Source organism: Orycteropus afer, unplaced genomic scaffold (genome assembly GCF_000298275.1).
Source record: "Orycteropus afer afer isolate SDZICR_OR568_19922 unplaced genomic scaffold, OryAfe1.0 scaffold00047, whole genome shotgun sequence".
NCBI lineage: Eukaryota > Metazoa > Chordata > Mammalia > Tubulidentata > Orycteropodidae > Orycteropus > Orycteropus afer.
The window spans coordinates 12,892,479-12,904,199 of record NW_006921634.1 but is presented as its reverse complement, the minus strand read 5'-3'; the positions used below and the strand labels follow the sequence as shown (position 1 = coordinate 12,904,199).

Sequence of the window (11,721 nt, the reverse complement as noted above, 5' to 3'; positions counted from 1 at the left end):
AAACAGTGTTTCTTTGCTATTCATAAGGTTTTCCCTGGCCAATTCTTTGAGAAGTGGATGGCCTCTTCCTTCTTCCTAGTCTGTCTCAGTCTATAAGCTTGGCTGTTACCTATGCACCAGGTGCATCTCACTGGGTTTTAAACACCAGAGGTTCAGCTTCAAAACTCAAGTCTACATGTCACCACAGTAGGACAAACCGACAAACAATTTTGTCTTGCTGTTGGAGACCGCTCGTATCAGCCCCACCTGGGTCCCTGTGGCTGACTGTACCTCTGTCTGGCTTCCTGGCTTTTAATCCCCTTTCTCCTTCTCTTCTGGCCTGCTGTTTGGGGCATCCTTGAGTTGTCCCTGGGGCTCACTGCTCCTCTGTCCGGGTTCCTGGCTTTTATCCCTTCTTCTGCTCTTCCGGCCTGCTACTCCAGGCAGGCCTGGGTTTCCTCTCCTCACCTAATCCCTTCGGCTGATTGCTCTTATCTCTGGCTTCCTGGCTTTATTCCCCTTTCTCCTGCTCTTCCCACCTGCTACTTTGGGCGTCCCTGAGTTGTCTCTCCTCACCTGTAACCCTGAGGCTGATTGCTCTTTTGTCCGAGTTTCTGGCTTTTGTCCCCTTTCTCCTGCTCTTCCGGCCTGCTTCTCTGGGCGGGCCTGAGTTTCCCCTCCTATGTGTGTGTATATATATATATATATACAGAGAGAGATAGAGATAGAGAGAGAGAGAGAGTATATTCAGACAGGAACACACTCCTATATGCATCTAAATCTCTCCCTTTCTTTCTCAGAGTAGATTTGATTTATAGACAGGTATATTGGCGTAGTGCCTAAGGCATTTGACTACTAACCAGGAGGCTGGCAGTTCAAATCCACTAGCTACTCCTCAAAAGGAAGGTTGGACAATCTACTTTCATAGTGATACTTCCTCAGAAACCCAAGGAGGGGTAACTATGAGTTGGATCTGACTCTACAGCAGTGAGATATAGATAGGTAGGTAGAAAGCAAAAGCACAGAAGCACAGATACGTATGTAAAAAGAGAAAGGAGAATCACAATATAGTGTTACTCAAACTCCCCCCCCCCACCTCTCTCTCTCATGCTCCATATGGTAAAGAATACGAAGGAGAAGAGATAAGTGGGAAAAGAAGGTCTGTTTGCTTGGATACGCAGTCAGCTCTAAGAAATCCTTCTTTCTAAGTTTCCCATGTGCTGTGAGAAGCAGCTAAATGTTTTCTTATGTAGCCAAAACAACTTGGATAGGGCACAGTAATCTGCTGAATGTGAGTGAATCTCTTGGATAAAGCAAGGAATATCTAGGCAGATAGTCAGTGGTGGCTTCTTTACTGCTCTTTAGCTTCTATTGTCCCCTGTACATATTCAATGAATTTTTTCCCCAATCTTTTTCTTCATTTTGTCCTGAAAACCATGGTTTCAAAACCCTATGGACTTTAAGGGCAATGCCAGGCAAAAGGCAAGAGAAGGAAATTTCACTCAATTGTTTAATATAATATTTTTCTCACATAAAATACTGGATTTGGAAACAGTAATTGAAAAATTAAAAGTTATATTTTATTAGAATTTTATGTTGTCACCTAAAATCCAAAATTACCACACCAACTTGCCATGGAAATATCTGGCAAAAGGGGTAATTAAACATCATTCTGAATAGGAATGAAGTTACTCAATAGGGCATGAATTAAAAATATATTAAAATAAGAATTTTTAAAAATACAAAGTCTCTAATGTTACTTTTTTAGTCTCATCTTTGTTCTTATCACTTTGATGAATCTGTACATGAGGTACAGGCAGAGATGAGCAGCTATTAGATGAGACCAAGTCTCCTACTCTCTGTATAAAAAGTCACATTACTTTTACAGAATCACCCTCCCATAGTAATTTTCCATTCTTCAACAAAATTAAAAGCAATTCATATGGAAAAATGGAGGTCACCTAATATGTGGGAGACATTATGACTACATCTGAAAATGTTCCATTAACTTCCACTAGGGACTAAACCTTTTTAAACCATTGATCCATAATGAAATCATACTTGCATAAACATATTATCACTCACTCCCAAGACAATACAACAAGAAAATAATTTAAAAGTTTTACAGTTGATAATTAATTTTAATGAAAATTCTCAATTTTATTTCACCTGTCAGAATATTATTAGAAACTAAACTTTAAACTATTTCAGCTCCATTAATTTGACGATTATCAAATCTTATATCTCAATGGGAAAATACATTTTTAAAATAATAATAAATAAGCATATTCATCAGTGATGTGACCTAATATTCATGCATAAAATTTACTTACAGTATTATGTATAATTAATGGGCAATTGAAAATAAACCAAATGAGGAGAAAAGAAGAATAAGAAAATAAATTACTGAATAAACTTTTGATGAAGTACCATAGTGTCAACAAAAGTTATCTCTGGAAGTTATAAAGGTTATAAAGCAAAAAAAAAATAAACTCACTGCTATAGAGTGGATTCTGACTCATAGTAACCTCCTTTGGGTTTCTGAGGTAGTAAATCTTTACAAAAGTAGATTGCCCCATCTTCCTTCTGTGGAGCAGCTAGTGGGTCTGAACTGCCAACTTTCTGGTTAGCAAATGCCTTAGTCACTATCTTTAGTCACCAAAGATCCTTTTATAAAGGTTAGAGGTAGTTTTTAATTTACTTATTACTGTTTGCATTTGCCAATTTTCTATAATCATAAAAATCATCATATGATAAATTATTTTCTTCTTATAAATATATATTTTTATGTATGGTTATTTACCAATCTTATTATTATTTTACTCAGTTTACTAACTGCAAAGTCTATTCATTTTCAATTGCATTAACTTGAAGTCCAGATGGCTAACTTATATCTACATAGAATATAAATAATAAATTATAATATTTCCAAGAACCACATTATCCTTATATAAGAAAACAGTGAAAAAAAGTGACAAAAATATTTTTGCATAGTAACAAGGTAATTAGAAGTCTTATTCACAAACTGTTCTCTTGCCAAGTTAGGCAATGTTCCAACATCATCATGCTTCCAAACTGTATAATATTATAAAATTTTCATATAATAAAGCTATAATGTATTCTAAAACTAACTTGTTGCAGGAAAATTTTCCTAAGCAATGATCTTATAAGAGTTCCTAAATTTGTATATAAGACCAAGATATGCTAGACTATTCTGGAATATAGTTAACTTACTAATAAATCTGATAAATGAGATTGCATAGGTCCAGATTCCAGTTTATACCTAACAAAGCAAATTTCTTTCACTTAAAAACCAAAACCAAATGATTCAATATTTCATCTTGAAATCAACAGATAAAACTACTAAGGAAATAGATACAAAAAACAGTGAGAAGTTACTTAGATTGTATATTAGATTGCTTGCAAAGAGGACTACAATATTTCCACCCATGCTTATACACATAACATTCTGCAATGTGACTTTGCCACTCCTTTAAGAGATAGAGTTTACTTCTCTTCTCGTTGTATAGGGAGCTCTGGTGGTGTAGTGCCTAGGGCATTTGACTGCTAACCAGAAGGCTGGCGGTTCAAACTCACTTAGCCACTCCTTGGAAGGAAAGAGTGGGCATCTACTTCCATAGTGATCACCTCAGAAACCCAAGGGGGAGTCGCTATATCGACTTGGTCATGTGCTGTTCTTTAACCAACAGAACGTTAACAAATGTAACACAAGCAGAAGCTTGAAAAGCCATTGTGCATCAGGACTTGCATTTTTTGGCTACTCTAGAACTCTGAACTAAAATATGAATAGACCTGAGCTAACCTGTTGAAAAGGGTGCATAGACAATAATAAAGGCATCTTAGCTCATTGTCTAACAACAACTAGCCATTTGAATGAAACCGTCATTGATCACCCAATTCCAGTAGAATTGCCAGGTGACTATAGTTTTATAAATGACACCAGCCAAGACTAACAGAAACACCATCTAGCTTATTACCATTCAAATCTCTAATTCTCAGAATTTTTAGCCAACACAATAGCTGTTTAAATAAGCCACTGTGTGAAGGATTGGTTTGTTATGCAAAAAATGATAACTAATACACATTGCAAATTATAAAGTTGTATCAAAAACGCAATATACATATGTAGAAATACATGATAATGAGAGTCCTGGTAGTGTAGTGCCTAAGGCATTTGACAGCTAACCAGAAGGCTGGTGGTTTAAACCCACCAGCCATTCCTTAGAAGGAAGATTGGGTAATCTACTTCCGTAGAGATACCACCTCAGAAACCCAAGGAAATGTCGCTATGAGTTGAACTGACTCGACACAGTGAGTTTGGTTTGGTTGGTTTGATGCATGATAACATATGTAAAAATGAATTACAATAATTTGAGGAGTGGAATAGACTAAAAATGTACAGAAGAACCAAAGTATTTAAATACAAGTCAACATAGAATCATATATACAGTTGATCCTTGAATAATGTTGAGGCTAAGTGCATTGACTCTTATGCAGTCAAGCATCCACATATAACTACCCAGTAATAGTTTACTGCAACCTTATGGATAACATAAACAGTCGATTGACCCAGTCTTTTTCATACAGTTATTAGATTTCCACATGAAGACACTAACATACCTATACAACAGATACGTTTATTAATTATATGACACAATGATTATTTACTGTTCGTTAAGTGAAAATGGATGATTATGAAGGTCTTCATCCTTCTCATCTTCACATTGACTAGGCTGAAGAGAAGGAGGAATGGGAGGAGTGGTTGTGTCGTCATACTGGTAGGAAAGCTGGCAGAGGGGCAAGAGGAGCCAGGCACACTCAGTGTGACTTTACAGAAATGCAGCATAATTTCTGTCTGTCTTTTTTGCTTTTTCTCTAAAAGGTTTCTGTATGGTACCATTTTTTTCCCCACCATTTGCTTCACTTTCAGTGTCTATATCATAGGGTCTAGTTGTAAAGGGATTGAAAAAGTCTTGAATAATGTAAACCTTTCTGCTAGATTATCTAATGTCCAATTTTGCTGGCACTGCTTCTTCTATGTCTTTTTCCTCAATATGAGATAAAAACTTATTTTGCAAAAAAGTAGAAGATTTTCACATTTGCTAGTGTATCCACAGTAAAGGCTTCACAATTTTCCTTGTATTCTTTTACAATGCTCCTTATACTTGATTCATTTCACTTGAAATGGCAGCCAATCCCAGCTGCAGACCTCAATCTATGGTATACATCAAACAATTCAACTTTTTCTTATAATGTCATGACTTTTTTCTTCTTCTTGAGAGAACTACCAATATCACTAGTGGTACTTTGAAAGGGACGTTAAGTTATTCAAACTTTAAGGTATTATACTAAATAAACACAATGAAAAATACACAAGAATCATGAGGGATCACTTTTTGCTCTAATACACAATTTACTGGAGAAATGAATTGCTCATATAGAGATGACTAGCAACACACAGTGTTTTAAGTGGATATTCACAACACTTGAGCTAACCACAATAACAACAGAAGCTGCCTATAAAAATATTACAGTAGTACAATATATACTAAACTAAATTTCATGCAGCTATGATTTAACATTATGGCAAAATGTATGGTCTATAAGTGTTTTTGTGCAAAAGCTTTGAAATTTTTTAACTTTTTATAATAGATTTGTGTATGTTTCATTGTAGTAAAGGATAAAATAGACTAATACATAGTACATACATACCTTTTATACATTTGTGATATGCCTAACTTTTTCTTAGGTTTTTGTTTGTTTGTTTGTTTTTGATATTTCTGGGTTATATGGTAGGTCTAGAAGTTTTTTTTCAAATTGTTGCAAATCTCCAAAATATTTTCCATACATTTAGTGAAAACAAACTGCATTATAATTAGACTCTTTCAGTTCAAACTTGTGTTATTCATTGGTCAGCTGTACAAATTATCATGAAGGTCCAAATCAAAAAAAGAAAAAGGAATTTTTAGAACAAAAGTATATATATGATAATTTGTTACCTATTTTCAAATACATGTCTAACAATAAATAAATAACCTGTTGCTGGCAAGTTGATTCCAACTCTAAGCAAGGTTAGCAACAAAATGCTTAACCACTGTGTCACCAGAGCTTCTTATATATAACACTATTGTTATTCTTAGGTGCCATCAAGTTGGTTCCAACTCATAGTGACCTCAGATACAAAAGAATGAGCCACTGCTCAATCCTGTGCCATCACACAATCTCTGCTATACACCAATCAATGATATACCCAAAGTTTTCAAACGGAAGTTAAAACATGTTTTTGGAAATGTTTCCACTTTATTTATTTATTTATTTATTTTCATTCATTTGTTTTGTGTAGTTTTTGTCTTTGTTTTAAATAGGAAGTTAGAGAAATCTCTGGTATGGGATTTGTCTTTTCTACAAGAGTCATGAGAAAAAAAAATCTAATAAGAAAACATAAACAAATCTGTTCTTGTTGCACTTGCTGCACTGAATAGTTCACTAAGTTTTCTTGTTGTTGTCGTTGTTGTTGTTCTTATGTTCCATCAAGTCAGACCTGACTCATAGAGACCCCTCCTTGGATTTCTGAGGCAGTATCACTGTGGCAGTAGATTGCCCCATCTTCCTTCTGAGGAGTTTCTGGTGGTTTGAACCATCAGCCTTCTGGTTAGCAGTCAAGTGCTTTAAGCACTATGCTCCAAGAGGACTTCCAATAAGATGGCAGAATAGGTAGACAAGCTACACAGATCCTCTTCAACAAAGAAAAGAGAAACCAGTTGACAGAGATACAGAAGATAATACTGGAGTCCTGAACTTTGAAAGCAAGTACACAGAAGTGGATTAGGCACCAACCTATCTGAATGAAAACAGTGAGCATGGATGGACAGAGTTGCAGACTAAAAGCTCCTCTAATGGCACCAACAACCGGAATATTTCCACGTGGTGTCGGAACCTGAGAATTCACCTAAAGATCAGACTTGGTCGCTGACGGATGCAGGGATGACTGCACTGGAGGCTGATGAGTAGGAAGGGAAACAGCAAAGAGAGAGACAACCTGAACTGTGGACTTTCAGCTGTTTGGAGGGTACAGCCATTTTGATTGTTTATAAGCAGTGGCCATTTTGGATATTTAAAGTGACCAAGGGTGCAGAAATTTTGAATGTTTGCAAGAGATGGCCATTTTAGATATTTAAAGTGATAGCATTCTCATACAGATTCTAGGGACCTAAGAATAGGTTCCACTTGCCAAGGAGGTCAGGGACATATGGGAGGTTGACAATGGGAAAGGAGACAGGAGGTGAGTGTATAAGTGATGCCAACTAGCAAATAGAAGAGCACAATACAGGCAAATAACTCCATCATACATTAACCAATTAAATAGAAACACAAAAATGTCACAATGTCTTGGAGATAACAGACCAATGCAGTCCACACAAAAAAGCAAGATGGAGCAGGAGAAACCAGGGACCAGGATACAGACCCAGAACATATGCTTAAGGAAGAAGGAGCATTGGAACTCCCTGATAAGGAATTAAAATGAATTACATTTAGGTACCTTCAACAGATTGAGAGATGGATAAAGGAAAGCACTGACAAAATTAAGGAAAACACAGACAAAACCCTAGAACAATTTCAAAAGACAATGCAAGAACAAAATGACAATACAAATGAAAAAAATTAGAAATGATACCAAATTTACAGATGGAAACACAGGAGGTTAATAAAAAATTTTCAGAAATAGGTAACACATTGAAAGAACCAAAGGAGTAGAATTGAATCAATAGCAGATGAAATTAGTGAGACTGAAGGCAAATACCTTAATACTTCTTTGAAAAGGGGCCAATGAGAAAAAAAGATCATAACAAAATGAAGAAAGCTCAAGGTTCATGTGGGATACCATCAAAAGGAATAACTTATATGTAATCAGAATTTCTGAACAGGAAGAGACAAATAAAACCACAGAAAAAATTTTTAAAAGATTTGTTGGAAGAGAAATTTCCTGGCATGAGGAAAGATGAGAATCTACCTATTCAAGAAGTCCAACAAGCCCTAAACAGGATAGTGCACAAAAGAAAATCACCAAGACATGTCATCATCAAACTCATCAAAACCAATGACAAAGAAAGAATCCCAAAAGCAGCACTGGAAAAATGAAAAGTTACCTACAAGGGACAACTAATAAGTCTAAACTCAGATTTCTTGGCAGAAACCATGCAGGTGAGAAGACAATGGAATGGCATACATAAAACCTGAAAGAGAAAAAATTCCTACCATATATTATCTACCCAGCAAAACTGTCCCTCAAATATGATGGTGAAATTAGGATAGTTCCAGATAAGCAGAAATTAAGGGAATTTGTTAAAACCAGAACAACATTACAAGAGATACTAAAGGGAGTCCTTTGGACAGACCCAACAGTAAACAACAACAGACCATTAACACACATGATGATATAACCCAGAAACCAATCCAGTCATGGAACTATCCAAAGTAAATAAGACTACAAGATTATAAACAGGGAACCAGAGATATCAATTGACAAATGAGGACAACAAAAAGAGGGAAAAAATTGTGTAGTTACAGAAGTTCTAAATGGTAGGGAAGTCAAGACAACTGCAAGATAGAATGGACTGTTCTAAACTTGGGAAGAAAATTATAAATGACAGGGTAACTTGCAAGAAAAATGATTAACCTTCACATCAAAATAATAATAATAATAAAAAGACTAGCATAAATATTTGGTAAAGACTCATACATTAGCAACAAAGGAAATAATAATATGATTCCTGAAGAGAAGAAGCTCAATACAGAAAATCATATGGAACAAAGAAATCAGCAACACTACTAAAACAAACATAACAAAACGACAGTAACCAATTCATTCATCTTGTCAATAACTACATGGAATGTCAATGGATTAAATGCACCACTCAAGAGGTGGAGAGTTGCAGACTGAATAAGAAAACATAACCCGTCCATATGCTGTCTACAATAGACACACCTTAGAGACAAAGACAAAAAATGACTAAAAAACAAAGGGTGGAAAAATATGTACCAAGCAAATGGCAACCAAAAAAAAGCGGGAGTGGCAGTATTAATTTCTGATCAAATTGACTTTAAGACAAAAACCACCATAAGAGACAAGGAAGTACATTATATAACGATTAAAGGAATAATTGAATGAAAAGACATAACAATAATAATTATCTATGGACTCAATGAAAGAGTCCCAAAATACATAAAGCAGATTGTAACAGAACTGAAAAGACAAATAGAAGACTCCACAATCATAGTAGGAGACTTTAATACACCACTTTCAATCAAAGATAGAACAACTAGAAAGAAACTCAACAAAGATGCAGGAGAGTTAAACAATACAATCTACCAACTTGGTCTTATAGACATGCACAGAACACCTAACCCAACAATAGCACAATACAATTCTTTTCCAGTGCACATGGAACATTCTCCATGATAGGCTATATGTTAGGGCACAAAGCAAGCCTTCATAAATTTTAAAACATTGAAATACTGTAAATCATCTTCTCAGATCACAATGCTATAAAATTAGAAATTAACAATAGGAAGATCAACAGAAAAAACAAACACATGGAAACTGAACAACACTCTCCTTAAGAACGACTGGATAATAGAAGAAATGAAAATATGAAATTCAAAAATTTCTTGAATAAATCAAGAATGAAAACAAAACATACCAAAATCTTTGGGACCCAGCAAAAGCGGTGATCAGAGGCCAATATATAGCAATAAATGCACATATCAAAAAAGAAGAAAGAGCCAAAATCAACACCTTAAACCAACATTTCCAACAATTAGAAAACAAGCAGCAAAAAAAGGCCTACAGTCACCAGAAGAAAAGAAATAATAAATATTTGAGCAGAAATCAATGAAACAGAAAATAGACAAAAGAACATCCACAAGACTAGAAGTTGGCTCTTTGAAAAGATTAATAAAATTGACAAACCACACAAATCTAACAAAGGAAGAAGTAAAACTATCCCTATGTGCTAAAGATATAATCCTATACATACCTATACATAAACAACACAAGAGACTGAGAAAAAAAAAAAAAAAAAAAACTTTGAAACTAATTGAAAGAGTTATCACAGTGACAGGATACAAGATCTACATCCAAAAATCAATTGGATTCCTGTAGACCAGCAAAGAGATTGCTGAAAAGGAAATAAGGAAATCAATACCTTCTACAATAGCTATCAAAAATAAAATACTTGGGAATAAACCTCCCTAGGCATTGGTGGTTCTGTGGCAGAATTCTCGCCTGCCACGTGGGAGGCCTGGGTTCGATTCCCAGCCAATGCACTACTAAACTTTGGGAGCTCTGGTAGCATAGTGGCTAAGACACTTGCCTTCTAACCAGACGGCTGGCGGTTCAAACCCACCAGCCACTCCTCGGAAGGAAGGTTGGGCAATCCTACTTCCATAGTGATACTGCCTCGGAAACCCAAGGAGGGGTCGCTATGAGTCGGGTTTGACTCAACGGCACATAACAACAACAACAGGGACACAAAAGACCTGTACAAAGAAAAACACAAATCATTACTCTAAGAAACCATAAGAGATGTACATAAATGGAAGAGCATACCATGCTCATGGATAGGAAGATTGAACATTGTGAAAATGTCAGTTCTCCCCAAAGTAATCTATACATTCAATGCATTCTCAGTTCAGATCCCATCAACATTCTTTAAGGATATGGAAAACCCAATCACTAATTTTATACGGAAAATAAATTTATATTTTATATGGAAAGGAAAGAGATCTCAAATAAGCAAAGTACTATTGAAGAAGAACAAAGTAGGATGTCTCATGCTCTTTGATCTCAAAACCTACTATATAGTGACAGTAGTCAAAATAGCCCAATACTAGTATACAGACAGACACATAGACTAGTGGAACAGAAATGAGAACCCAGAAATAGATCCATCAACCTATGGCCAACTGATTTTTGACAAAGGACTGAAATCCATTAAATTGGGAAGAGATGGTCTCTTTAATACATGGTGCTGGCATACTGGATATTCATTTGCAGAGAAATGAAACAAGATCTGTACTTCACATCACACACAAAAACTAACTCCAGATGGATCCAAGACTTAAATGTGAAACGTAAAACTATAAAATTCCTCAAGGAAATAATAGGGGAAAATTTAGGCACCTTAATTTATGTCATAAATAGAGTGTCAAGAATAACCCAAAATGCACAAACAGCAGAAGATAAACTAGATGAATGGGGCCATTTAAAAATTAAATATTATGTGCTTCCGAAGACTTCACCAAAAGAGTCCAAAGTGAACCTATAGTTTGGGGAAAAAAAAATTGGCAATGGCATGTCTGACAAGGACTTATCTTTAAAATTTATAGAAAATTCCAACACCCCAAAAATGAAAAGATTAACAATGCAATTAAAAAATGTGCAGAAGACCTTAATAGACACTCCATCAAAGAGGATATTCTGGTGGCCAGCAAACACATGAAGATATGCTCATGATGTTCATGATCCTCAGTCATCAGAAAGATGCAAATCAAAACAACAACGAGAAACCATCTCACCCCAGCACTAATAGCAAAGTTCAACAAGACAGAAAATAACAAACGCTGGCAAGGATGTGGAAAGATTGAGACTCTCATACACTTCTGGTAGGACTGTCAAATGATACAACCACTGTGAAAAATAATATGACAATTCCTTAAAAA

General features: G+C 35.5%; 1 non-coding gene across 1 annotated transcript; it reads left to right on the top strand.

Moving 5' to 3' along the window:
* Positions 1–10,255: 10,255 nt before the first annotated feature.
* TRNAG-GCC lies at positions 10,256–10,326 on the top strand. The gene has a single exon. It is a non-coding gene; the product is annotated as a tRNA-Gly (tRNA).
* The last annotated feature ends 1,395 nt before the right edge of the window (positions 10,327–11,721 follow it).